We start from the raw sequence: 27,203 nt of genomic DNA, 5'->3' as shown, positions 1-27,203 counted from the left end.
TTAAATGCTTTACAGTATTTATTTAAATACAATTTTATTTAGAGACTTATTGTTTGCAAAGTTACTCTTTACACCACCAAGGGAGCCATATCCATGATGCATATTAATATCCACTCCAACAATGACTGCGTAATTGGCTTTATACTGTTTGTTTCTACGCCGATAATTTCCTTACTTTATTTTTTTTTGCTCTTTATTTGCAATATATCCAGTTTGGCTCCAGAACAATTTTTTTTTTATTTGCCGCATACACAGGAAAAAAAAAATCTTAATTTTTGGCAATAAAATTGCTTAAACCCCCAGAATATTATACATTTTCTGAAAGCAGAGGCGCTGTAAAAAAAAAAGGCGACCTTTGCAAATTTTTATGTCACTAATATTTGCGCAACTGTTTATTTTATCGGAAAAAAAATATAATAAAATTAATTTTAGTGCACAAACACACAATATATTACCTATTTTTGAGGTTGCATGAGTAGATAGATACCAAACATTCCATGTCTTAAAATTGCGTGCGCCCGCGATATTGCCAAAAACTTTGGCCCAGATTCACAACGGAGATACGACAGCGTATCTCCAGATACGCCGTTGTATCTCTGAGTTGCGCTGTCGTATCTATGCGCCTGATTCTAATGCCCCGTACACACCATCACTTTATGTGATGAAAAAAAAATACGTTTTTAAAAACTTCACTTTAATTGACCGTGTGTGGGGGAAAACGTCGTTTTATGTCTTCTAAAAAACGACCAAAAAAAATTGAAGCATGCTTAAATTTTATGTGTCGTTTTTCAAAACGTCAACTTTTACTTCACAGAAATTGACCGTGTGTAGTAAAAAACGTCGTTTAAAACGACGTTTTTTCACCCGCGCATGCCCAGAAGCTACTTATGAAGCGAGCTTCAATGGAAAAAGTGGTGAGAACGTAACCTCGCTTTGCTAGAACATTGTGAGAAAAACGATGGTGTGTAGGCAACTTCGTCTTTGAAAATTGAAGTTTCAAAAACGTTGTTTTTTACTTCACAGAAAATGTCGTTTTTTTTCATCACATAAAGTGATGGTGTGTACGGGGCATTAGAATCAGTTACGCATAGATATCAGTTAGATCCGACAGGCGTAAGTCTCTTACGCCGTCGGATCTTAACTGCATTTTTTTTTTACCGCTAGGTGGCGCTTCCTTTTGAATTCCACGTTGTGTATGCAAATTAGCTAGATACGCGAATTCCCGAACGTACGCGTGGCCGACGCAGTAAAGTTACGCCGTTTACGTTAGGCTTTTCCCGGCGTATAGTTGCCCCTGCTATATGGTGGCGTAAGTTAAGTATGGCCGTCGTTCCCGCGTCGAAATTTGAAAAAGTTACGTCGTTTGCGTAAGTCGTCCGTGAATGGGGCTGGATGTCATTTACGTTCACGTCGAAACCAATGACGTCCTTGCGGCGTACTTTGGAGCAATGCACACTGGGAAATTCCACGGACGGCGCATGCGCCGTTCCGCAAAAACTTCAATCACGTCGGGTCACAGTAGTTTTACATAAAACACGCCCCCCCAATCCAAATTTGAATTAGGCGGGCTTACGCCGGCCGATTTACGCTACGCCGCCGCAACTTACGGAGCAAGTGCTTTGAGAATACAGCACTTGCCCGTGTAAGTTGCGGAGGCGTAACGTAAATCAGATACGTTACGCCCGCACAAAGTTACGCGCGGCTACGAGAATCTGGCCCTTTGATGCCCAAAAAATTGGCATAGGTGATATTTAAATAAAACTTTTTCAGCTCATTTGTTTTTGATAGGCAATGAATAAGTGGAATCTTTAAAAACAATAGCACTCTGAGGACTTTACTGTGACTTGGCAGGTCACATCCTCTGGGGAGGTGTCCTTGGTTTCAGAAGAGTCACAACAAGAGACCAACAGACTGGAGCTACCATGATGGAAATAGTCTAAAGATGTTTAGATCTTTGGTTGGTTGAGACACAAGGTCCTGAAAACAATGAGAAGGAACGCTGTGGACATAATTATTGTACAGGAAAAAAAAAAAGAAAGCCAATTGGGCGTAAGTATTGTCTTTATTTCCACTCTTATTGTTCTTTATAAAGTTACATCTGGTTAACAAGGTGGGGACGAGAGCGGTGCCAAGAGTCCTTCCCCAAAGACCTAACCCGAGCCAAACCTTTCAGGGCAACGTACCAGCCTCATTATAATTGGATCCACACCAAGAATAATGTTGACGTTGTTTTTTTCATCATGAAGAGAGGGAGCCATAGAAAGTGTTATTACACATTGGAGGGGTGGAGTGATAGTTGAGTCCCCAGGAGACTCTACGCCAATTGTACGATCCATCCGAATCTTGCTAATACAAGTTTGGCGATATAGGCTACAGGTAACATTACAACTTATGAAAAAACCTTTAAGGCCCCATACACACGACCGAGTTTCTCGGCAGAATTCAGCCAGAAACTCGGTCGGAGCTGGAGTACACTTTTCAGCGAGGAAGCCGACGAGGAACTTGTCGGGCCGAAAAGAGAACATGTTCTCTATTTCCTCGTTGTTCAATGAGGAAAGTCGGCCCGCCAAGATCCTCGGCGGCTTCCACACTGAACTCGACGAGGAACTCGATGTGTTTGGCACGTCGAGTTCCTCGGACGTGTGTATGGGGCCTAAAGACCAAGGGCCGGATTCAGATACAATGGTGTATCTGTCCGGCCGGCGTAACGTATCTTAGATACGTTACGCCGCTCTAACTTTGGGCGCAAGTTCCGTATTCAGAAAAAATTGTGCCCTAAGTTACGTCGGCGTAACGTATGTGGGCCGGCGTAAGCCTGCCTAATTCAAATGGGGATGTGGGGGGCGTGTTTTATTCAAATTTGGCTTGACCCCGCATATTTTACGTTTTTTTTTAATGGCGCATGCACCGTTCGTGAAAACATCCCAGTGCGCATGCTCGAAAATCCGCCGCAAAACGTCATTGCTTTCGACGTGAACGTAAATTATGTCCAGCCTTATTTGCGAACGACTTACGCAAACGACGTAAAAATTTGAAAACTCGGCACGGGAACGACGGCCATACTTAACATAGGATACGCCGCACATACCCCTCATATATCAGGTGTAACTTTATGCCGGAAAAAAATTAACGCAAACGACGTAAAAAAAAAGCGCCGGGTGGTCGTTCGTTTTTGAATCTACGTAAATACTCATTTGCATATTCCTCGCATAAACAAACGGAAGCGCCACCTAGCGGCCAGCCAGAAAATGCAGCCTAAGATACGACGGTGTAAGACACTTACACCTGTCGGATCTTAGGGATATCTATGCGCAACTGATTCTCTGAATCAGGCGCATAGATACGACAGAGCGCACTCAGAGATACGCCGTCGTATCTTTCTGAATCTGGCCCAAAGAATTTAATATTTTAGTCCTTTGCCTTTCTCAACCTGTTTTACACAGGAGGATCCCGTGAATTTCAGGTATCAAGGAATGCCTGCTAAAAGATTACATCTACAGCTCACGTACACTGACAAGATCAATACGTTGTAAATTTTATAATAAATAAAAGTAAAAGAATGTGGCATGCCTGCCATATATATAACACCCAGAACAGATCATTTTTTTAAATTTTGTCTTCTGTATACAGTAACTAAAACATTTTTTATACGCGCAAAATTAAGAAAGAAAAAATAGTAAAGGCCAAAAAAACACAGTAAAGAAGCCCCCCCCCCCTCTATTTTTTTTAGACAGGTAAAGACCTCCATATTTGGGTGGTCAATAGAAAGAATACCCCCCTTACATTCGTTGTCATTGGGAAGAATGTCCCTTACATTGGTGGTCAACCCTTTACATTGGTGTTCAGAGAAAGGAATGCTCCTTACATTGGTGGTCTATGGAGGATAGAATGCCCCTTACATTGGTGGCTAGTGGGAAGAATGTTCTCTACAGTATACTGGTAGTCAGTAGGAAAAATAAACCTTACAATGGTGGTCAGTTGGAAGAATGTTCCTTACATTGGTGCCCAGTGGGAAGAATGCTCCTTACATTGGTGGTCAGGGGAAAGAATACCCCTTACATTGGGGGCTAGTGGGAAGAATACCCCTTACATTGGTTGCTAGTGAGAAGAATGTCCCTTACATTGGTGGTCAGTGGAAAGAATGTTCCTTACATTGGTGATCAGTGGGAAGAATGTTCCTTACATTGGTGATCTGGGGAAAAAATGGCCCTTACATTGATGGTTAGGGGAAAGAATGTCCCTTACATTGGTGATCAGTGGGGAGAATTCTCCTTACATTGCTGGTCAGTGGGAAGAATGTCCCTTACATTGTTGGTCATTGGGAAGAATCCTCCTTACATTGGTGGTCGGTAGTAAACATGCCCCAATACACTGTGGTTCTTTGGGAAGAATATCCCTTACATTGGTGGTTAGTGGGAAGAATCCTCCTTACATTGGTGGTCAGTGAGAAGAATGCCTCAATACACTGTCGTTCTTCAGTCATTGAGAAACATAGCACCTAAGAGACACCACTGCTACCACACTACTGGCTCTGCTACATGATACACCCCTGGACCTATGCAGGCACCACTAGTCAAAGAGGTCAATTGCTTATTGTGTAAGGAAACCCTAACAACCTCTTAAGGAGCCCTAAGGTTCCACAAAGCTCTGGTCAAGAAATATTGTGTCAGGTCACCTGAGGCCAGGTGACAGATGTACACCGTGGGGGTCAGGAGTGCACCGCTAAGGTATTGGACCCTACGGCTGACTGCTGCGGATGAAACTCTGGGTGGTAAGGAAGACAGGTCCACTGGAGCACCAACACAGAGCCCACAGGGAGCTAGAGAATAATATTCCCCAGGGCACAGAGTCTAAGAGCCAGCAGGTGTTCACCAGAGCCTCTAGTGGTGAGGATGGACTGTGCTGCAACTGGCTCCTGGTCGCGGCCCCCAAGGTCTCCCAGTTCACGCTCACAGTAGTCTACAGGAAGATAGAGAGGAAGCAGCAGACAAGGATAACAAGAGATAGTAAGGAGATAAGCCAAAGGTCAGGGCGACTAGCAGACAAGGATAAACATGGAACACGCCAAAGGTCTGGGTCACAAGCAGGCAGGGATAGTCGAGAACAATCCAAGATTGGTAACTGGAATCAGACGTAGAACACAGAGCAATGGGAGCCAAAACACCCAATGTTGATCAGCATGGCTGGCTTGCAGTGCACAGGTTAATATAGCGTTCCCTGATAGGGGCTGGGGTGGAGCAATGCTTAGAGGAGAGATTACTTAAGCAGCCAGGTGGGAGTGGCTGGCCTCTCAATCGGAGCACATGGAGAGGTAAACTGACAGACTAACATTACTGCATAACCATGACAGATTGCCCTAGAGTTTGATTATTTTCTGCATTTTAGGAGCAGTACTGAACACCTAAACAGCACCTAAATCCCATAAAGTGTTCCAGAACATTGTCTCCAGTGGTAAAGATTCCACATAAGCACGTGGGAATAAGGCCAAGAACCCACAAACTTTATACACTTAAGGACCGCCTCCTGCCGATATACGTCGGCAGAATGCCACAGCTGGGCACAAGTACGTACCTGTACGTCCTCTTTAAGTGCCAAGCCGTGGGTCGCGGGCGCGTGCCCGCGGCACGCGCCCGCAACCCGGTCTGAAGCTCCGTGACCGCGGGACCTGCGGACCCAATCTCCGCCGGAGTCCCACGATCGGTTCCCGGAGCTGAAGAACGGGGAGAGCTGTGTGTAAACACAGCTTCCCCGTTCTTCAAAGTGGCAGCTTCATTGATCGTGTGTTCCCTAATATAGGGAAACACGATCAATGACATCACACGTCCAGCCCCGCCCCCCTACAGTTAGAAAAATATATGAGGTCACACATAACCCCTACAGCGCCCCCTAGTGGTTAACTCCCAAACTACAATTATCATTTTCACAGTAAACAATGCATTTTTATAGCCTTTTTTGCTGTGAAAACGACAATGGTCCCAAAAATGTATCAAATATGTCCGATGTGTCCGCCATAATGTCGCAGTCATGAAAAAAATTGCTGATTGCTGCCATTAGTAGTAAAAAAAAAATGTATAAAAATGCAATAAAACTATCTCCTATTTTGTAAACGCTATACATTTTGCGCAAATCAATCGATTATTGCGATCTTTTTACCAAAAATATGTAGAATAATACGTATCGGCCTAAACTGAGGGAAAAAAAACGTTTTTTATATATCTTTTTTGGGGATATTTATTATAGCAAAAAGTAAAAAATATTGATTTTTTTCAAAATTGTCGCTCTATTTTTGTTTATAGCGCAAAAAATAAAAACCGCAGAGGTGATCAAATACCACCAAAAGAAAGCTCTATTTGTGGGAAAAAAGGACGCCAATTTTGTTTGGGAGCCACGTTGCACGACCGCACAATTGTCAGTTAAAACGACGCAGCGCCGAATTGCAAAAACTGGCCAGGTCCTTTACCTGCATAAAGGTCTGGGTCTTAAAGCGGAGGTTCACCCTAAAATTCAAGTTTGTTTTATCCATACCATTACCCATCGTTAATGTACAATCCGTCCTTTTTTGTTTTCTATTCTGTTTCCTTACCTTGATTCGGCAGCATTTTGTCTTCCTCCTGGATCCTTTCCTCGCGGGAGTGGGCGTGCCTTTAGTTTTCGCCCGATCAGCGCGATGTCTCCTGGGAGTGATTTGTCGAGACTCCCAGGAGACGCGATGTAGCGTAATCTCGCGGGTCACGTGACTCGGCAAGCGGCTCATGTTACCTGGGCGGATCCTAATTCGCCATTTTAGCTGAGGGAACACAGGTGTAAATGCCTGCTGGGCTTCAGCGTGCCCACACTGAAGATGGAAACGTCCATCGCCTAAATTTATAAAGTATCGTTTGCGGGCCAAACACAATTCGGGCGGCTATAACAGTGGGACACACGAGTGGCCGTTTTCACAAGGTAAGAGCGCCCGAGGGATTTAAAAAAATAAATAAACGAAAACCCGCGTAACCCCCGCTTTAAGTGGTTACCCACATACACACTCTAGCTAATTCCCCAGCATGTTAAATTTGAGAGTCGATTTAAGTCCTCGCTATATAAATCTGTTAAGATGAAATTGTTAAGAAAAGTATTTCTATCTAGATGTGCTTTAAGTGCAGCTAGAATCAAATACAGTGACAGCTTTTAAGAAACCAAGACATTGATTACCAAGTCAACATTAACATTGTAAGTTGCATTGCTTTGTTGATAAATAACATCATGTCAGAGAGTGATGGGGGACTTTTTTTTGAAGATCATTTCTAGTGGAGCTGCATGGCCAAATCGCAGGCTAATTTCAACAATGTTTGAAGGAAATGTTGTTATTTTCACAGCTAAATCACGTTTTCGCAAAATCGTCCACTCATCCCTACTTAGAATTAAAGCGGAGGTTCACCCAAAAAACAAGTATATAACATTACATTCAGTATACCTCAAACATGTACAGTATGTCATTTTTTTTTTTTTTGGGGGGGTGTACATACGGTATTATCGGTATTTTCCTCCCGGCTTCCGGGTACTTGCTCCCGCGGGACTGGGCGTTCCTGTGCAGTGCGGCAATGTCATCATATGATTGACGTACCTGAGAAAAACTCCCCTCTGCGGATAAGGCGCGTCATGACTTTCTGAAAGTAGCCGAACGGCGAGTCGGCTCTAGACGGCGCCTGCGCACCAACTAGGAGCCGTGTAGAGCCGACTGCGCAGGCGCCGTATGGAACCGACTCGCGGTTCGGCTACTTTGGGAAAGTCGTGACGCGCCTTATCCCCCGAGGGGAGTTTTTCTCAGACACGTCAATCATATGGGTGAAGTCCCAGATGACATTGCGGCACTGCACAGGAATGCCCACTCCCGCGGGAGCGAGTACCCGGAAGCCAGGAGTAAAATACCGATAATACCGTATGTATGTACACCCCCCCCCCCAAAAAAATAAAAACGGCATACTGTACATGTTTGAGGTATACTGAATGTAATGTTATATACTTGTTTTTTGGGTGAACCTCCGCTTTAAGGTATTATGTAGAGCAGGGGTCTCCAAACTTTCTTAATCAAGCAAGAGGTGCAATCAGCGCAAAAATAACTTTAAAATATGAATATTAACCTCCACTAATGCAAGCTAAACACTGAAGGAAATTCACAAAAATCCAATATATAATGCAAAATAAGGTGTAAGTGCTGCGCAAAAAAATATATAGTAAATATAAATGTATAATGAATAAACAAAATGAAGCAAAATTGAAATGAAATCCAAAGGATGTGTGAACAACAAATTCCAGAAAAGCCTTCACCAGTGATGTTAAAATTATATGGTGATCCCTCCACCTCTGATAAGGTTGGCTACTCTCACCTTAAGGCATGTACTCTTCCTGTGTTACCAGGCAGTCATGCAAGCAGAAATCAATATCACAGACTATACCAGGGGTATCCTATGTTCGTTTCAGATTCCTCGGAACTCAGCAGAGATATCGGACCATAAACAGAAAGAAGAGATCTAAGTGGAGCATTTTCTCTATTTCCACTGGAAGAGTGGGGCTACATGTGTTCCAAGTTTGGGGTCCAGGGGACCTAGGGCCGGCCGGTACCGGGCCCCCAAATTCCGGGAGATCAGGCGCAAAAAGGTGACTCGAGTATAAGCCGAGGGAGGAATTTTCAGCACAAAAAAATGTGCTGAAAAACTCGGCTTATACTCGAATATATATATACGATGGCCCGGATTCAGGTAGATTTGCCCCTTATTTGCGGAGGCGCAGGGCAGCGTTTTTGCCCTGCGCCCCCGCAAATTTACTGTGCTACCCGCGATTCACGGAGCAGTAGCTCCGTAAATTGCGCGTGCGCTGTGTAAACTTGCCCTGCGTAAGGGCGCCTAATGTAAATGATCCCGTAGGGGGGCGGGAATCATTTAAATTAGGCGCGCTCCCGACGTGCATTGCGGCAAATGACGTCGCAAGGACGTCATTTGCTTCAAAGTGAACGTGAATGGCGTCCAGCGCCATTCACGAATGACTTACGCGAATTACGTAAAATTTGAACGTCGCGACGCGGGAACGACGGGTATACTTTAGCATTGGCTGCCCCTGCTATTAGAAGGGGCAGCCTTACGCTAAACACGCCGTACGGAAACGACGTAAATTGCGTACGCAGGGCTCGCAGAACATTGTGAATCGGTGTTAGTATGCAATTTGCATACTATACACTGAGCACAATGGGAGCGCCCCCTAGCGGCCAACGCAAGAATGCAGCCTAAGATATGCGTGGCATAAGAGCCTTATGCCACGCAGATTTTAGGCTGCAGACGGCGTTACGATGTTCCTGAATCAGGAGCATTCGTAACGCCGGGGCAAGTAAGCAATTGCGCTGTGTAACCTATGGTTACACAGGCGCAATTGCTTCTTGAATCTGGGCCGGTATCTGTATTATACTCAGACTTATGCTACATAGATTTGGTGCCAGTAACTGCAAGCCCGTTTTTTGCCCACTTGATAGATAATTGAGTTTGAGACCTTGACGTACATTGTCACCGTTTCTCCCAATGTTACCAAGTACACCAGAGCCAACTGTACATAACCACGGGGGAGTTCTCTCCAGCTGTCACTCGCTATACTACACAAAGTGCTCATACACGCCAACGTAATTGAAATTAACCCGGTGCGTTTGATGACATTTCGATATTTCCGTGCATTTCCTCAGCACTCTGCCGAAAGATAATTATTTTGAGCTTCCAGCTGCGGCTGTTCACTCGTGTTTATGGAGGAAAGCAGATCACCTTCTCGCACCACCTGCCGAGGTTCTGACTTTCATCCAGAAGGTTTAAAGGACACGGCGGCTGAACTGAGACACCGGGAGAGGAACTGGAGGGCTGGGCAATGATCAGAAGGCAAGAACCGACACAGCGAGAGCCCATGATGGTGTAACGCTGGTGTCATCACATCACAACCTGACAATACTGGAACCTGACACTACTGGAACCTGACAATACTGGAGCCTGACAATACCGGAACCTGACAATACCGGAACCTGACAATACTGGAACCTGACAATACTGGAACCTGACAATACCGGAATCTGACAATACTGGAACCTGACAATACCGGAACCTGACAATACTGGAACCTGACAATACTGGAACCTGACAATACCGGAATCTGACAATACCGGAACCTGACAATACCGGAACCTGACAATACCGGAACCTGACAATACTGGAACCTGACAATACTGGAACCATGGGCGTCCGCAGAATTTATTTCAGGAGGGGGGGGGCGCTTCGGCAGTGGCGATACGCAGACGTATTTAACCCTTTCTTCGACTGCTAGCGGCCGAAGCCTAAGCACATCAGCGTTAAGGTCCCCTGTCCCTCAAAACTGGGGTATGCATTGGGTAAGTTAGGCAGCCACAAGGCCCCTGTGAGTGTGAGACCTTAGGCGACCACCTAATTTGCCTAATTAAAGAGCCGCCCTTACAGCCCTTACAGGCACCCCTTCCATAGACTCCCATGTTAAACATCAGTCTAGTCATGGACACAGTGAGGCATGCACATGGACACAGTGGCCCAGATTCAAGAAGCAATTGCATCTGCGTAACCATAGTTACGCAGCGCAATTGCTTACTTGCGCCGGCGTAACGACTTCTCCTGATTCAGAGAGCTCGTTACGCCGACAGCAGCCTAAGATATGCGTGGCATAAGGCTCTTATGCCACGCATATCTTAGGCTGCATTCTTACGCAGGCCGCTAGGTGGCGTTCCCGTTGTGGTCAGCGTATAGTATGCAAATTGCATACTAACGCCGATTCACAACGTTACGCGAGCGTACGCAGTTTACGTCGTTTGCGTACGGCGGTTTTTGCGTAAGGCTGCCCCTGCTATGGATCCAGAATCCAATACCATTTACCGTATATACTCGAGTATAGGCTGCCCCTATTAGCAGAGGCAGCCAATGCTACGTATACCCGTCGTTCCCGCGTCGCAAAATTTGAAATTTACGTAGTTCGCGTAAGTGAATCGTGAATGGCGCTGGACGCTATTCACGTTCACTTTGAAGCAAATGACGTCCTTGCGACGTCATTTACCGCAATGCACGTCGGGAAAGTTTCCCGACAGAGCATGCGCTCTACGCTCGGCGCGGGAACGCGCCTAATTTAAATGATTCCCGCCCCCTACGGGATCATTTACATTAGGCGCCCTTACGCAGGGCATTTTTGAAGAGCGCCCACGCAAATTACGTGGCTACTGCTTCATGAATGAAGCGGAGCGCAAATAATTTGCGTAGGCGCAGGGTAAAAAGGGTACACTGCGCCTCCGTAAGGAGCGCGCAGCTGTACCTGAATCTACCCCAGTGAGGCAAAGTGAGGCACAGTGAGGCATGCAGATGGACACCCTAGGCTTATACTCGAGTCAATACGTTTTCCCATTTTCTTGTGGTAAAATTAGGTGCCTCGGCTTATATTCGGGTCGGCTTATACTCGAGTATATACGGTAAATGATATTGGATTCTGGATCCACTTTAAATAATCACTTTGAGCTGACAGGTTACTTTTGCCCTACAGTGGGGTGCCCTTCCCCCCTCCCTCCCTGGAAAAGGTTTGAACCTCTTATCCTCCTCATTACCAATGCACCTTTGTAGCAGCGATCCGTAGGATCCGTCATCCTGCCGGACAAATTACACCAAGAGCCGTTGTATCATCAGAATTCCATTTGTTTAAGCCGGTGTCCTTGACGTGACTATTTGCATATTAATAAAAAACGCCGGCCGGCCCGGGGTCCCGAAAGAGATGTTCATTACTAAAAGTATGTGCTGATGCCAAGATACAGCGTCCTCAGAAGACGGAGCGAGGGCGGCGCGCGCATGAAATAAAGGATTGTCAGTGTTTTTCATCAATTCTCTCAGGATCCCGAAGTACAAACACCCAAATCTCCAAGTCCAATAGACAACGCTCTCTTTTCATGGCGGATAAAATGTTTGCCGTGAGATACGGAGGTCAGAAGGGAAGGCGTTCATACGCTGTTATAGGAAAGCATAGGGAGGGGTCAGGGGCATAACTAGAAATCACAGGGCCCCATAGCAAAATGTTGTATGGGCCCCCCCCCCCCCCCCTCCAAAAAAAATGAACTAATGCCATTGAACAAGACATTACTAATTTTATATATATATACAGAGAGACGCAGCCTCTGCCCCCCCACAGAGAGACGCAGCCTCTGCCCCCCCCCACAGAGAGACGCAGCCTCTGCCCCCCCCCCCACAGAGAGACGCAGCCTCTGCCCCCCCCCCCCACAGAGAGATGCAGCCTTTGCCCCCAACAGCAAAAGAGCCTCAGACTGCAGTGCCCAGAAAACAGACTGCTACCCCTTTACGGCTCGGGGAAGACAAGATATGGGCACATATGAAAATTACTGACTCTGACAGCACTTCAGCAGTGCAACACAGATGACCTCCATTAAAGTTACAGTCTCAAGGCAGGCTTGGTCCCCAGCAGCCCACTCTTCCTGGCTCAGGAACAAGAGGAGGAGGGGAGAGAGGGATCTCTAGCCCCGTCCATGTCTGCAGCCCCTCCTGTAGGGAGTACGTGGGGAGCAGAGAGCTCTAGGGGGCTGGAGAGCAATGTTGGGGGATCCAGGGAGCAGGGGGTTGGAGAGCACTGGGAGGGAGTAGGGGGGGGGGGAGACAGGGAGGACCAGAAATCACTGTGGTGGGGATATCAGTGTGGGGGAACAAGGGAGCACAGAGCACTGGAGGGGAGGTGAAGAGCTATTGGGGGGGGGGGGACGACTGGACAGCACAGTGAGGGGGGAGAGCCAGGGAGCACAGAGGGGACCAGAGAGCACTGCGGGGGAGCGAAGGAGCAGTGGGGGGGGGACTGGACAGCACAGTGGGGGTAGCATGGGGGAGCACAGAAAGTACTGTGGGGGGGGGGAGAGCACAGGGGGGGGGGACAGGGCAGCACAGTGGGGGAGCCAGGGAGCACGGGGGCCAGAAAGCACTGGGGAGGAGCCAGGGAGCAGAGGAGGTATGCAGGGAGAACTGGGAGGAACTAGGGAGCACGTTGGCAGTAAAAAGTTGGATAGGAGGAGCTCCGGTGGATGGATCACATCCCGGCGCCTGCTGCAGCCTGACCGACCCCCCCATAAAGAAAGTGAGTCCCCGGCCGTGCCGCCCCCCTATGTGCCTGGATAGGAGGAGCGGCGGGGACAGCTGCACATGGAGGAATTGATCTTTCCATATTCCTCCTGCAGCCAATGAACGCCCGCAGAAGAAGCGGTCATTCAGCGGCTGCAGGAGGAATATGGAAAGATCAATTCCTCCATGTGCAGCTGTCCCCGCCGCTCCTCCTATCCAGGCACACAGGGGGGCGGCACGGCCGGGGACTCACTTTCTTTATGGGGGGGTCGGTCAGGCTGCAGCAGGCGCCGGGATGTGATCCATCCACCGGAGCTCCCATCCAGGCACACAGCAGGAGGGCGGCACGGCCGGGCAATCCCATACTCACTGGGCAGGCTGCAGAAGGTGCTGGGAGGGGAATTCATCCGCAGTCATAGGGCAGGAATAGTTTGCACCGCCTTGCCCGACTCCAAAGCCCGCTCCACTGATATACTGCCGAGACGCGCCACTGCCCATTCAAAAATGGCGCCAGATGGCGACATTTCGCTACTGCGCATGAGCCGCCCAGCCGAGTTTGTACGATCTTTGCCGAGTCCTGCAGGCTTCCTGTTGGCAACACTGCCGGGCCCCACTCGGCTGCGGGCCCCATAGCGCCCGCGTGGGTCGCTATGGCGGTAGTTCCGCCACTGGGAGGGGTGAACAGGGGCCCCCCGACGAGGACCAACCATTTTAACCCTTTCATGACTAAGCCTATTTCTGACATTTTGGGCCCGGATTCACGTAGAATCGCCCTACGCTGCGGTGGCGTAACGTATTACATTTACGTTACACCGCCGCAATTTTTCAGCGTAAGTGCTTGATTCACAAAGCACTTGCCTGTAAACTTGCGGCGGCGTAGCGTAAATCCGCCTGGCGCAAGCCCGCCTAATTCAAATGGGGTGGGGACCATTTAAATTAGGCGTGTTCCCACGCCGAACGTACTGCACATGCTCCGTCCCTAAAATTTCCTGACGTGCATTGCGCTAAATGACGTCGCAAGGACGTCATTGGTTTCGACGTTAACGTAAATGGCGTCCAGCGCCATTCACAGACGACTTACGCAAACGACGTGAAATTTTAAATTTCGACGCGGGAACGACGGCCATACTTAACATTGGCTAGACCACCTAGAGGGCTGGTTTAGTTTTACGCCGCGTATCTCTGTGGAAACAACGTAAATTTACAGCGACGGGCAAAGTGGACATCGTGAATCGGCGTAACTAGTCATTTGCATATTCTACGCCGACCGCAATGGAAGCGCCACCTAGCGGCCGGCCTAGAATTGCAGCCTAAGATCCGACGGTGTAAGTCACTTACACCTGTCGGATCTTAGGGCTATCTATGCGTAACCTGATTCTATGAATCAGGCGCATAGATACGACAATCGTATCTCAGAGATACGACGGCGTATCAGGAGATATGCCGTCATATCTCTTTTATGAATCTGGCCCCATATATATATTTCCAGAAGCGTATTTGTGAGGTCGGGAGACTAGAACAGGGCTCGACAAAATCTGGGCGCTCGGTCGCAATTGCGACAAGAAATTGTGACCTGGCACCCGGGGAATCTTAGGCCTGCAGAATGCCGCAAAGCCGCAGTCCAATTACCGACGGGCGCGGGCCCGCAGCGATCGCGTGGCGGGGGAGGTGGGGGCACACGGAGACACAGGAACCTGTGTCTCCGTGCGCCCCTACACCTCCCCCGCCGGTAATTGAGGCCGCGTCTTTGCGGCCTTCTGCAGGCCTAAGCTTCCTTCTGTGATCTGGCGCCATCTTGTGGTGGCCGCTGGCATTACAAGTAAAACAACAGTTCTAATGTGTTTTTCACTGTTTTCACTGCCATCTCCTTCCCTCTAATTAGAACCCTCAAACATTATATATATTTTTTATTCTAACACCCTAAAGAATAAAATGGCGGTCGTTGCAATACTTTCTGTCACGCCGTATTTGCGCAGTCGTCTTACAAGGGCACTTTTTTGGGGAAAAAATACACTTTTTTTAATAAAAAAATAAGACAACAGTAAAGTTAGCCCATTTTTTTTTATATTGTGAGAGATAATGTTACGCCGAGTAAATCGATACCCAACATGTCACGCTTCAAAATTGCACCTGCTCGTGGAATGGCGACAAATTTTTGCCCTTTAAAATCTCCATAGGCGACGTTTAAAGAATTCTACAGGTTGCATGTTCTGAGTTACAGAGGAGGTCTAGGGCTAGAATTATTGCTCTCGCTCTACCAATCGCCGCGATACCTCACATGTGGGGTTTGAATACGTTTACACATGCGGGCGCTACTCACGTATGCGCTCGTTTCTGCATGCGAGCTTGGCGGGACGGGGTGCATTTTCTGGCTCATTACTTTTTTAGCTGTCTCCTAGATTGCAAGCAAATTTGTCAAACCCTGGACTAGAAGGTCTGGTTCGCAGTCTCCACTCATCTCAAAGGTGTTCTATTGGGTTGAGGTCAGGACTCTGTGCAGGCCAGTCAAGTTCCTCCACCCCAAACTCGCTCATCCATGTCTTTATGGACCTTGCTTTGTGCACTGGTGCGCAGTCATGTTGGAACAGGAAGGGGGCGTCCCCAAACTGTTCTCACAAAGTTGGGAGCATTGAATCTACGAATTGCGATCATAACGAATGACCCTAAAAACGAAAAAACAAAACAAAGAAAACAATTAAACTAAAACAAACACATTTTCCGGGAGTGCACACGTCTAGTATGCATATGAAAACCACGCCCACACATGATGCGAGGGCGATACTGATGAATTCCAAGAGCCAATGGATGTAAGAGGCGGGGCCATCATCGGGGGCTTTGTCAAAGCCAGCTCCCGTGAATGATTATTACCCGCTGGCTTTGGATCATGTGACCACTGTGACAGCCAATCACAGCGATCACGTGATCAGACAGTCCTTCCTACTCGACATGCATAAAGATCCCGTAAAAGGGATGCTGGAGCTGGGTGGAAAGGGGTTAATAAAAAATGTAATTCAATTTATAATAAAAGAATGCAAAAAATAAAATAAAAGAATGCAAAAAAAAGAAAATAAAATGATGCAAAAAATAAAATAAAAGAATGCAAACAAATGTATAAAATAAAAGAATGCAAAAAATAAAATAAAATGACGCAAAAAAAATGAAATAAAGTAAAAGAATGCAAAAAAATAAAATAACAGAATGGAATTTTTTTTTTTAAAAATACAAGAATGCAAAAAATAATAATAAAAGAATGCAAAAAATAAATAAAATAAAAGAATGCAAAAAATAAAATAAAATGATGCAAAAAAAGGAAATAAAATAAAAGAATGCAAAAAATAAAATAAAATTATGCAAAAAATGAAATAAAATAAAAGAATGCAATAAAATAAAATAAAAGAATTCAAAAAATAAAATAAAAGAATGCAAAAAAATGTATAAAATAAAAGAATGCAAAAAATAAAGTAAAATGACGCAAAAAATGAAATAAAGTAAAAGAATGCAAAAAATAAAATAAAATAACAGAATGCAAAAAAAAATTAAAAATACAAGAATGCAAAAAAATAATAATAAAAGAATGCAAAAAATAAATAAAATAAAAGAATGCAAAAAAAAAAAATTATGCAAAAAAGGAAATAAAATAAAATAATGCAAAAATAAAAAAAAGAATGCACAAAATAAAATAAAAGAATGCAAAAAATAAAATAAAAGAATGCAAAAAAATCATAAAATAAAAGAATGCAAAAAATAAAATAAAATTACGCAAAATATAAAATAAAATTACGCAAAAAATGAAATAAAATAAAAGAATGCAATAAATAAAATAAAATAAAAGAATGCACAAAATAAAATAAAATAATTAAAAAATAAAATAAAATAAAAGAATGCAAAAAATAAAATGTGCCATCCCTTCAATACCATATAATTCCATACTGTTCCTTCTACCAGATCTGCTCCACTCACTGAATAAAGACAACGCATTCTTTTTTTCTGCAAACCGGTGAACAATGCGGTTCCGGTGTAATGAAAGTGCCGTGGAGGCGCAGACAGACAGTACGCTCAGATTAGGCGCTCGTCCTTTCTTCCTCCTCCGTTATTGAGATGTGGGCGTCTTCCTGTCCGGAATTTGCTGAGATCCAAATTTTCCAGCAGCAGGAGCCTCGGATGAATTCTGTAATAAGAGATATCATCTTGACACCTAATCTGCGGCGCTGTCACTGCCAATGCACGTCAATGTTCCAGACTGTGCGTCGTTCATTTAGCGCACGCAACAGCTGGCGAAGATCCTCATAAAGCACTTCTGCCCTGGAAGATTTACCCCCCCCCCCTTCATGACCAGGATTTTTTTTGTGATACAGCACTACTTTATTTTAACTGACAATTGCGCGGTCGTGCGACGTTGTACCTAAACAAAATTTGTGTCCTTTTTTCCCCACAAATAGAGCTTTCTTTTGGTGGTATTTGATCACCTCTGCGGTTTTAGTGGGGTATGCCTGTATTCAGGGGTGGACTGACAACTCATGGGGCAATAGATTATGGGGCCCTCGGACAATAGGAGATTATGGGGCCCCATGGGCAATAGGAGATTATGGGGCCCGATGGGCAATAGGAGATTATGGGGCGCCATGGGCAATAGGAGATTATTGAGCCCCTGGGCAATAGGAGATTATGAGGCCCTCAGGCAATAGGAGATTATGGGGCCCTCGGGCAATAGGAGATTATGGGGCCATCGGGCAATAGGAGATTATGGGGCCCCCGGGCAATAAGAGATTATTGAGCCCCTGGGCAATAGGAGATTATGGGGCCCTCAGGCAATAGGAGATTATGGGGCCCTCAGGCAATAGGAGATTATGGGGCCCTCGGGCAATAGGAGATTATGGGGCCCCATGGGAAATAGGAGATTATAAGGCCCCCGGGCAATAGGAGATTGTAACGGGAGTCCCTTTTGGGCATAGGATGACTGAGAACTGATATCTCAGATTAAATGAGAAGGGACATTAATGATAATTCATGTTTTGCAGGATATCTTGGAATATTACAGTTTGGTTAATTCTGTCCACAACAGGTCAATATAATGCCTCCTTTAATGCTTAACATAGCCTGTTGAGATGCTAATTAAGTCTGCTTTAAGGTCTTCCATTGTGTGATGCTAATGACACTGTTTTGTGTGAAAAGTCTATTGATGATAGATGTGGAATGTGACTGAGCACCCTCTAAAGGTCAGATGTCTGTGTATTGTGTATCAGGTGTGAATAGCTTATTGTCGGAGACAGAACGTCTGACATAGGAATGTGTATTATGCAGGTGAATAGCTTATTGTCGGAGTCAGGACGTCTGGGGGATAATTAACTCATCTGAATGTCATTATCTAAAAGAATGTGTATGAAGCCCATTGTGTCATGTGGTGGGTGGAGTGTGTCTTTGTTCCTGTAACTACTGTAGCATGCTTTGTAACTGTATATAAGAAAGCTAAGGTACCATTAAAAGTATTCATTCATTTTGGAACCAGAAAGAACAGAGCTTGTGTCTCGTCTTAATTCTGGGGGAATTCTTATGGAATGGATCGTGTCTGCTGGATTGTGGATTGTCAGATAAGCTGTCGTGGTTGGTGGAATGGAAATAGTAAACAGTGGTGACCGTTACAGAGATTATGGGGCCCCACAGGCAATAGATTATGGGCCACACAGTATACACACACATACAGTATTGATACACACAGAATACATATACACACACTGAAAAGTTACTGGAGAGGCGGGGCAGCTATAATCTTGGGATTTTTTTTTAAGAACACAGATTTTTACATACTGTCCCTGGATTTACTGAGGCTGGCAACCCTGATGGGGCCCCCTAGTGGCATGAGGCCCTCAGGCAGTGCCCGAATGGTCAGTCTGCCCTTGCCTGTATTAAATTATAGCTAGTTAGTGAAAGTATCAAATACGAATTTATCCGAAGTTACAAATTATCCAAAATAACGAATGCCGCATCTAAACGAATTGAATGGAACAAATTAATAAATAATAATATTGAAATGTTTTTATTATTATTGTTGCTGTTTATTATTATTAATTTGTTATGTTCCATTTGTTTAGATATGGCATTCATTAGTGGTTGTTTGCTGCCCCCCCCCCCCCATAAAAAAATAAAAAATACCAACCTCCACTGAACCACAGTCTGTGTGGACAGTATGGTCACCTGCTGACTCTTCACCATCCACAGGCAGCTTAACTCTTCAACCACACACAGAAGCTGAATCCAATGCAGTTTTCATTCAGATAATTGAAACATGGTGAGAAGCTCACAGTGTGCGGTGAAATCAGGGGAAGCCATTTCAGTCCAGGAGAGGAGCCGGTACACCTGTGCAAGGCTGAAGGGAAGACCGGAGGTCAGATTTAACCACTTAAGGACTGCCTCTTGCACATATACATCGGCAGAATGGCACGGCTGGGCACAAGCACGTACAGGTACGTGCTGTGCTATTGTCCAGCCGTGGGTCGCGGGCGCTCGCCCGCAACCCGGTCCGAAGCTCCGTGACCGGGACCCGCGGACCCGATCGCCGCTGGAGTCCCGTGAACGGTCCCCGGAGCTGAAGAACGGGGAGAGCTGTATGTAAACACAGCTTCCCCGTTCTTCACTGTGGCGGCGGCGGCATCGATCGTGTGATCCCTTTTATAGGGATTCACAATCGATGACGTCACACCTACAGCCACACCCCCCTACAGTTAGAAACACAAATGAGGTCACACTTAACCCCTTCAGCACCCCCTTGTGGTTAACTCCCAAACTGCAATTGTCATTTTCACAGTAAACAATGCATCTTGGATGCATTTTTTGCTGTGAAAATGACAATGGTCCCAAAAATGTGTCAAAATTGTCCGAAGTGTCCGCCATAATGTCGCAGTCACGAAAAAAATCGCTGATCGCATCTATTAGTAGTAAAAAAAAAAAAATTAATAAAAATGCAATAAAACTATCCCCTATTTTGTAAACGCTATACATTTTGCGCAAACCAACCGATAAACGCTTATTGTGATTTTTTTTACCAAAAATAGGTAGAAGAATACTTATCGGCCTAAACTGAGGAAAAAAATTTTTTTTATATATATTTTTATTATAGCAAAAAGTAAAAAATATTGCATTTTTTTCAAAATTGGCGCTCTATTTTTGTTTATAGCGCAAAAAAAAACCTGCAGAGGTGATCAAATACCACCAAAAGAAAGCTCTATTTGTGGGAAAAAAAGGACGCCAATTTTGTTTGGGAGCCGCGTCGCACGACCGCGCATTTGTCAGTTAAAGCGACGCAGTGCCGAATCGCAAAACCTGGCCGGGTCCTTTAGCTGCATTTTGGTCCGGGCCTTAAGTGGTTAAAGTTATTGAATTCTCTATAGCTTTTTTTTTTTTTTCACCTAGCTTGAAGCTGTTAATATAATTGACACTGATGACATCTCAGAAGGATTATTATTATTAAAATAAAGTCATTGTAAGAACAAAAATGTTTTATATAATGATAGGAAAGGTTAGACATTAATACGTTTGATATTCCCCCATGGAGTCAACTGGAGCCAAAAGACGCAACGCGCCGGTCTCAACCTCCCCCCTCTACGCGTGTAGGACGGAATATTTCAGCTTTATGTTTTTGGTTCCTGGGTGAATAATTCAGATTCAGATTTCAGGAATGACTTTACGATTCATTAAAAATAAAACACAAGACAAGTTCAACTTTAGGATGAAACGCTTTTACAGGAAATCTATAAATTATAGACCATCAAATTCCTTACATCTGAAGTTTAGAAGGGAAACTTGTTTTTATTTAATATTGAAGACAGGCTAAGCTCAAGGAATGTCTTTACAGAGTATGAATAGCCCCTATTTTTATTTTTATTTTATGTTTTGGATAGAGTAGGCGGTCTCTGCCAATCTATATAAGGGTATAAGTGCAGCGCAAGTAAATCAAAATTATTAGCAATAAACTCCAATAGTTTAAAAGTCTTTAACCACTTAAGAACCGCCTAACGCCGATATACGTCGGCAGAATGGCACGGCTGGGCACATTGACGTATACATACGTCCGCCTTTAAGAGCCCAGCCGTGGGTGGCGCGTGCGCGCGACCCTGTCCGAAGCTCCGTGACCACGCCAGCGGGATCTGCGCACCCAATCGCCGCCGTTGTCCCGCGATCGGTCACAGGAGCTGAAAAATGGGGAGAGGTGAGTGTAAACACATCTTCCCTGGTCCGAAGCTCCGTGACCGCGCCCGCGGGACCCGCGCACCCGATCGCCGCCGGTGTCCCGTGATCGGTCACAGGAGCTTTAGAATGGAGAGAGGTGAGTGTAAACACACCTTCCCCGGTCCGAAGCTCCGTGACCGCGCCTGCGGGACCCGCGCACCCGATCGCCGCCGGTGTCCCGCGATCGGGTCACAGGAGCTGAAGAACGGGGAGAGGTGAGTGTAAACACGGCTTCCCGTTCTTCACTGTGACAGTGTCGGTGATCGTCTGTTCCCTGATATAGTGCACGACGATCACTGACGTCACACGTCCAGCCCCGCCCCCCTACAGTTAGAGACACACATGAGGTCACTCTTAACCCTTACAGCGCCCCCTAGTGGTTAATTCCGAAACTGCAATTGTCATTTTCACAGCAATCAGTGCATTTTTATAGCACTTTTCGCTGTGAAAATGACAATGGTCCCAAAAATGTGTCAAAATTGTCCGATGTGTCCGCCATAATGTTGCAGTCACGGAAAAAAAATCACTGATTGGAGATGCACTTATGTTTTTCTCCAACAAACCAAGCGGGATCTGGGAAAGGTAGGGGTTTGGGTGGGGAGAATCACTAAGTGGAGATGCACTTAGGGTTAAAGTTCATAGGTCAAAGGTCAGCTAGGGTTAGGGTTCGGCTTAGGGTTAGGGTTTAGGTTAGGGTTTGGGGTTAGGATTAGGGGGTTAGGGTTTCCGATTGAAGAATATGGCTAGGACTCAGGAATTGGAACAGGGACCTCCCCCAAAGGTCAAAGGTCAGAAAGCGGGTTCCCAGAGGTCAAAGGTTGCAGGGCGTGGCTGACCCACCCCCTCCAAAGTGTACCGCCTACCCCAACTAAGTCGGGGAATGAACAATTCGGGGAATGAACAAGTCGGGGAAAGCGTCTTATTGCGATTTTTTTTACCAAAAATAGGTAGAAGAATTAGTATCGGCCTAAACGCTGTACATTTGTGCAAAACTTCGGGGCTTGAGGCTTCATCCTGTTATCCTGCTGGCATTGCACTAAGGCCTCGTACACACGATCTAGAATCTCGTCAGTAAAAACCCGTAGTTTTCCCTGACGAGATTCTTGACAAGAAACTCTTGCCACCCGAGTGTACAGACTTTTATTTCAAAAGAACCGCGGTTCTCTTGAAAGGAAAGAACACAGTGACGTCATCGCGTACGACGAGCATGTGCTCGTCACATTTCGATGCCGTCGCCGCCATCTTGCTTCACCCTACCTATGCCGTGGAAGCTACCGCGCATGCGTCAAAGTAATTTTGAGCATGCGCTGGTTTTCACGGCGACAGGTAAGTATACACGCTCTCGGGTTTCTCGTCTGGAAACAGGCAAACGAGATTCTCGACGAGAAAAAAGAGAGCAGGTTCTCTTTTTTTCTTGTCGAGATTCTTGCCTGATTTCCAGACGAGAAACCTACGTACACACGAACGGGAATCTCGGCACGAAGCAGTTTTCTTGCTTTTTTTTGCCGAGAAACCCGGTCGTGTGTACGAGGCTTTACGGTTAATGAAGTTTTAAGCCTCGTACACACGATCAGTCCATCCGATGAGAACGGTCTGAAGGACCATTGTCGTCTGTTAACCGATAAAGCTGACTGATGGTCCGTCGCGCCTACACACCATCGGTTAAAAAACCGATCATGTCAGAACGCGGAGACGTAAAACACGACGACGTGCTGAAACAAAACGAAGTTCAATGCTTCCAAGCATGCGTCGACTTGATTCTGAGCATGCATGGATTTTTAACCGATGGTCGTGCCTACTAACGATCGGTTTTGACCTATCGGTTAGGAATCCATCGGTTAAATTTAAAGCAAGTTGGCTTTTTTTTAACCGATGGTTAAATTACCTATGGGGAACACACACGATTGGTTTTGACCGATGAAAACGGTCCATCAGACCGTTGTCCTCTGGTTAACCTATTGGGCTAGATTCAGAAAGATAAGCGTATCTTTCTGCGGGCGTAACGTATCTCAGATACGTTACGCCGCCGTAAATTAGGGTGCAAGTTCCGTATTCAGAAAGAACTTGCGCCCTAAGTTACGGAGGCGTAACATATGTGGGCCGGCGTAAGCCCGCCTAATTCAAATGGGGATGATGTGGGCGTATTTTATTCAAATGAATGGTGACCCTGCGTATTTTACGTTTTTTACGAACGGCGCATGCGCCGTTCTTGAAAGAATCCCAGTGCGCATGCGCAAAATTCCGGCGCAAATCGGAAATTACGTCCAGCCCAATTCGATAACGACTTACGCAAACGACGTAAAATTTTCAAAATTCAACGCGGGAACGACGTCCATACTTAACATAGGATACGCCTCATATAGCAGGGGTAACTTTACGCCGGAAAAAGCCTAACGTAAACAATGTAAAAAATTGCACTGGGCGGACGTACGTTTCTAAATCAGCGTAACTACCTAATTTGCATATTCCTTGTGTAAATATACAGAAGCGTCACCTAGCGGCCAGCGTAAATATGCAGCCTAAGATACGACGGTGTAAGACACTTATGCCGGCCGGATCTTAGGGAAATCTATGCGTAACTGATTCTATGAATCAGTCGCATAGATCCGACGCAGCAACTCAGACATACGACGGCGTATCTGGAGATACGCCGTCGTATCTCGTACCTGAATCTAGCCCAATGTGTGTACGAGGCCTAAATCTGCACCTCATTAAGTGTTGTCACTCATATAAACTATTCATATTATTTATGAGTTCCAGGCAGCCTTACCATCCTTATTAGAAAGCTAATGAGCAGCTATTCATTAATTGTTTAAAAGTATAAAGTCCTGAACTATCTTCAATTTATTACCATTGGTTTCCATGGTGATTTGTGCTATCCAAGTCTTAAATCCCTCACGTTTTTGAGGGCATACTGTTCAGGGTCCTGGAACTATACATGTGCAATTAGTTAAGTTTCGAAGTTGTTACTTTTTGACAAATTAGTTAATTCAGAAATTAAAAAATTTCGGAATTAAAAAATTTCGGAATTAAAAAAGTTCCGTATTTCTGAAATTTAGAATTTTTGGATTTTTTAATTTCAAATTTCGTAAAATTTCGGAATTTCAGAATTTCGGAATCTCAGAAATTTGGAATTTCAGAAATTCAGAAATTCCGGGAATTTGGAAATTCGGAAATTCTCAATTTTAGAAAATTAGAAAAATTTTGAGAATTCAAAAATTCAAACATGTGAAAATTAGTACATTTTTGAGAATTCAAGAAATCAGAAAATTTAGATTTTTGAATTTCCGAATTTCCGAAGATAGTTCCCATATTCTATACCTACTTTATAGGTTTGTCCCATGTTATACAGTTTTATTATATAATATAGCTATTTTAATTCTAATACATATTTCTCTCTAGTTTACATATATACTCTATATTCTATATATATGTATTATGTATCCCATATTAGTCTCATTTAAGGTGAGGAGGTTGGTCCCGTTTAGGCTGGCCCTCGGTGGCTGCTCCTCCCTTTGAGCTGGTGTATTATCTCAATAAAGTTAATATATACATCAATTTTAAAAATATTTTTTCGGTCCATGGTGCAGCTCCAAGTAGCATACGCTACTGTACTAGTGATTGTCTTTATTGCACTGCCGTTCCTTCAGTCACACTCAGGCCGAGTCATTCATTTAATTGTTTTGTATGGCTTTGCATTACAATCAATGGGCACAGCATATACAGCGCTGTGGACTCCAAATGACCGCGATACTATTTCCGGATATATAAACAATACCATCACCGCCAATCAGGTTCCCCAGATGAAGACACGTGATCCCGTGTCGTAACGCGTAGGGATTGGACGGACGTACACCTAGAGTGACGTAAGCTGGCGCTGTGGACGCTGTGGACGCCGCTCGTTTTTTAAACATTGCTGCACGATTTTATTGCGCTTGATGTAAGCACAGTTATTTCTTTTAATAAACACCCCTGAGTCTTACCTACTTCACTATTGGAGCCCCTCCTTTTGTTTTGCTTTCTCCTTTTCCATCGGGGTCTGAGCACTGTCTGGACTAGCTGAGGAAACATACACCCGTTCTGAAGGAGGATTGGCTGTGATCATCCATTGAGGACTGCCAGGGAGGCTTATGTTAGATGCCCTTTATTATTAGCCTGGAGGTAAGAGTCCTGTGAGCCCAGGGAGGGATGTGTGTGTTCATTTGTCTACAAATCCTGATCTGATTAAGTGGAGATTCAGCAACAACAGCAGTTCCATTTGGCAGCTTCTCTTATTTATTCATTATAGGACTATTTTGCACGTCACCACTTTACCATTCCCTATTGGTATTGGTGATATTATCACTCATTAATTTAATATTTTTGGGACTTTTTTTGCACTTGCACTTTTGGCTTCATCCTTACTGAGCTTGCGAGCTCTCCTATTATTATTATTATTATTATTATTATTCATCATTCATTATTTGGTATTCACTTACTATTTTGATTTTGTTTTTTGTTTACACTTACCATGTCTGTGTGATACGTTGCGCAGCATCCCATTTATTATTGATAACTGTGCAAATTGTAGTCTCAGTTTCCTGTTCTTAGCTGACAGGAGTGGCACCCGGTGTGATAGATTGCATTAAGGTGAACATTTTTTTCTTTACAACTCCTTTAAATCCCCTTTCTTCCTCAGTCTAATGCTCGGTTTGATTTTAAACAAGTTGTCCTCACCACGTCTAGATGCTTAAATGCATTGAGTTGCTGCCATGTGATTTGTTGATTAGCAATTTGTGTTACCAAGCAATTGAACAGGTGTACCTAATAAAGTAGCCGGTGAGTATATATATATATATATATATATATATATATATATACACAGAGGCGGCTCTTTAATTAGTCAAATTAGGTGGCCGCCTAAGGCCTCGCACTCACAGGGGCCTGGCGGCCACCTAATTTGTCTCTGTTCAATCACTGTGTGCCAGATCCGTGCAACTTTCTGCAGCCATTTTTATTTGTTTGAATTTTTTTATCCATTGTGGGCATGAGCCCTGTGTCTAAGTTTTGCTTAAGGCCTCACAAAGCCTAAAGCCGCCTCTGTATCTATATATATCTATACATACAAATTTGCATACTGTATATTAACAAGCTTTAAGGAGTACTGGTGTACAACAGCCGGTGGAACCAGTCAGAAATCACCTTTCGTTTTACTGCCTGAGTTCTGATTGGATGACGTGGCGTAGCATTGCTCTTTTCAGTCATTTAATAGGCCCCATGCTGTCATTGCCTCTATTAATGCTCCTAATGTTCTTGTATCATCGCCCCGTAACATGACTGCTCACCCCCCCCCCCCCCACACTCTTCACATCTCCACTTTCAGAACTTGTTCTTTTATCCGACGGGATTATTTGTTGTGCTCCCCTCCTAACCCAGTGCTAACGTAATTGTGCGAAGGTATTTTTAGACTTTAATTAGCTGTAAATATTATATCTGAGCATGTGTTACTAACACTTACTTTACTGCAAGCTGTCGTGTACATATGGAATGTTACTAGCGAGAAACTCATCTAAAAACCCTTTCATGTCACTGTCACAGCTCCGCCATGCTTTGTGTGGGAGAGATGGACCCCTTCCTCCTGCTACCGGCACCCCAGTAAAGGACTGACTGCACGAGGCCCTAGAGTTTACAGGATAAGGCAGGTACTGGGAGTAGGGTCCCACCTTGTCATCAAGCCAAACCCCAACACTTCAGCGGTGCACAGCATTTTTATTTTTTTGCAGTATACACTATAGATTTGGGACACCTTTGAGTAATATTGTGGCACATTTAGCGTCCAGTCATGAACAGTGGGTGTGGCCAAATTGTGTT

At 45.0% G+C, this 27,203-nt stretch overlaps 1 long non-coding RNA gene across 1 annotated transcript; it reads right to left on the bottom strand.

The window, feature by feature from the left end:
* Positions 1 to 206: 206 nt before the first annotated feature.
* On the bottom strand, positions 207 to 13,790 carry LOC120942708. Its single transcript, XR_005750252.1, has 3 exons — positions 13,501 to 13,790; positions 4,910 to 4,912; positions 207 to 217 (listed from the first exon to the last, which is right to left on the bottom strand). It is a non-coding gene; the product is annotated as an uncharacterized LOC120942708 (long non-coding RNA).
* Positions 13,791 to 27,203: the final 13,413 nt, after the last annotated feature.

The sequence above is a fragment of the Rana temporaria genome, chromosome 6 (genome assembly GCF_905171775.1).
Source record: "Rana temporaria chromosome 6, aRanTem1.1, whole genome shotgun sequence".
Lineage (NCBI taxonomy): Eukaryota > Metazoa > Chordata > Amphibia > Anura > Ranidae > Rana > Rana temporaria.
Note: the sequence above shows the minus strand (reverse complement) of the source record. Positions and strands in the feature narration are given on the sequence as shown.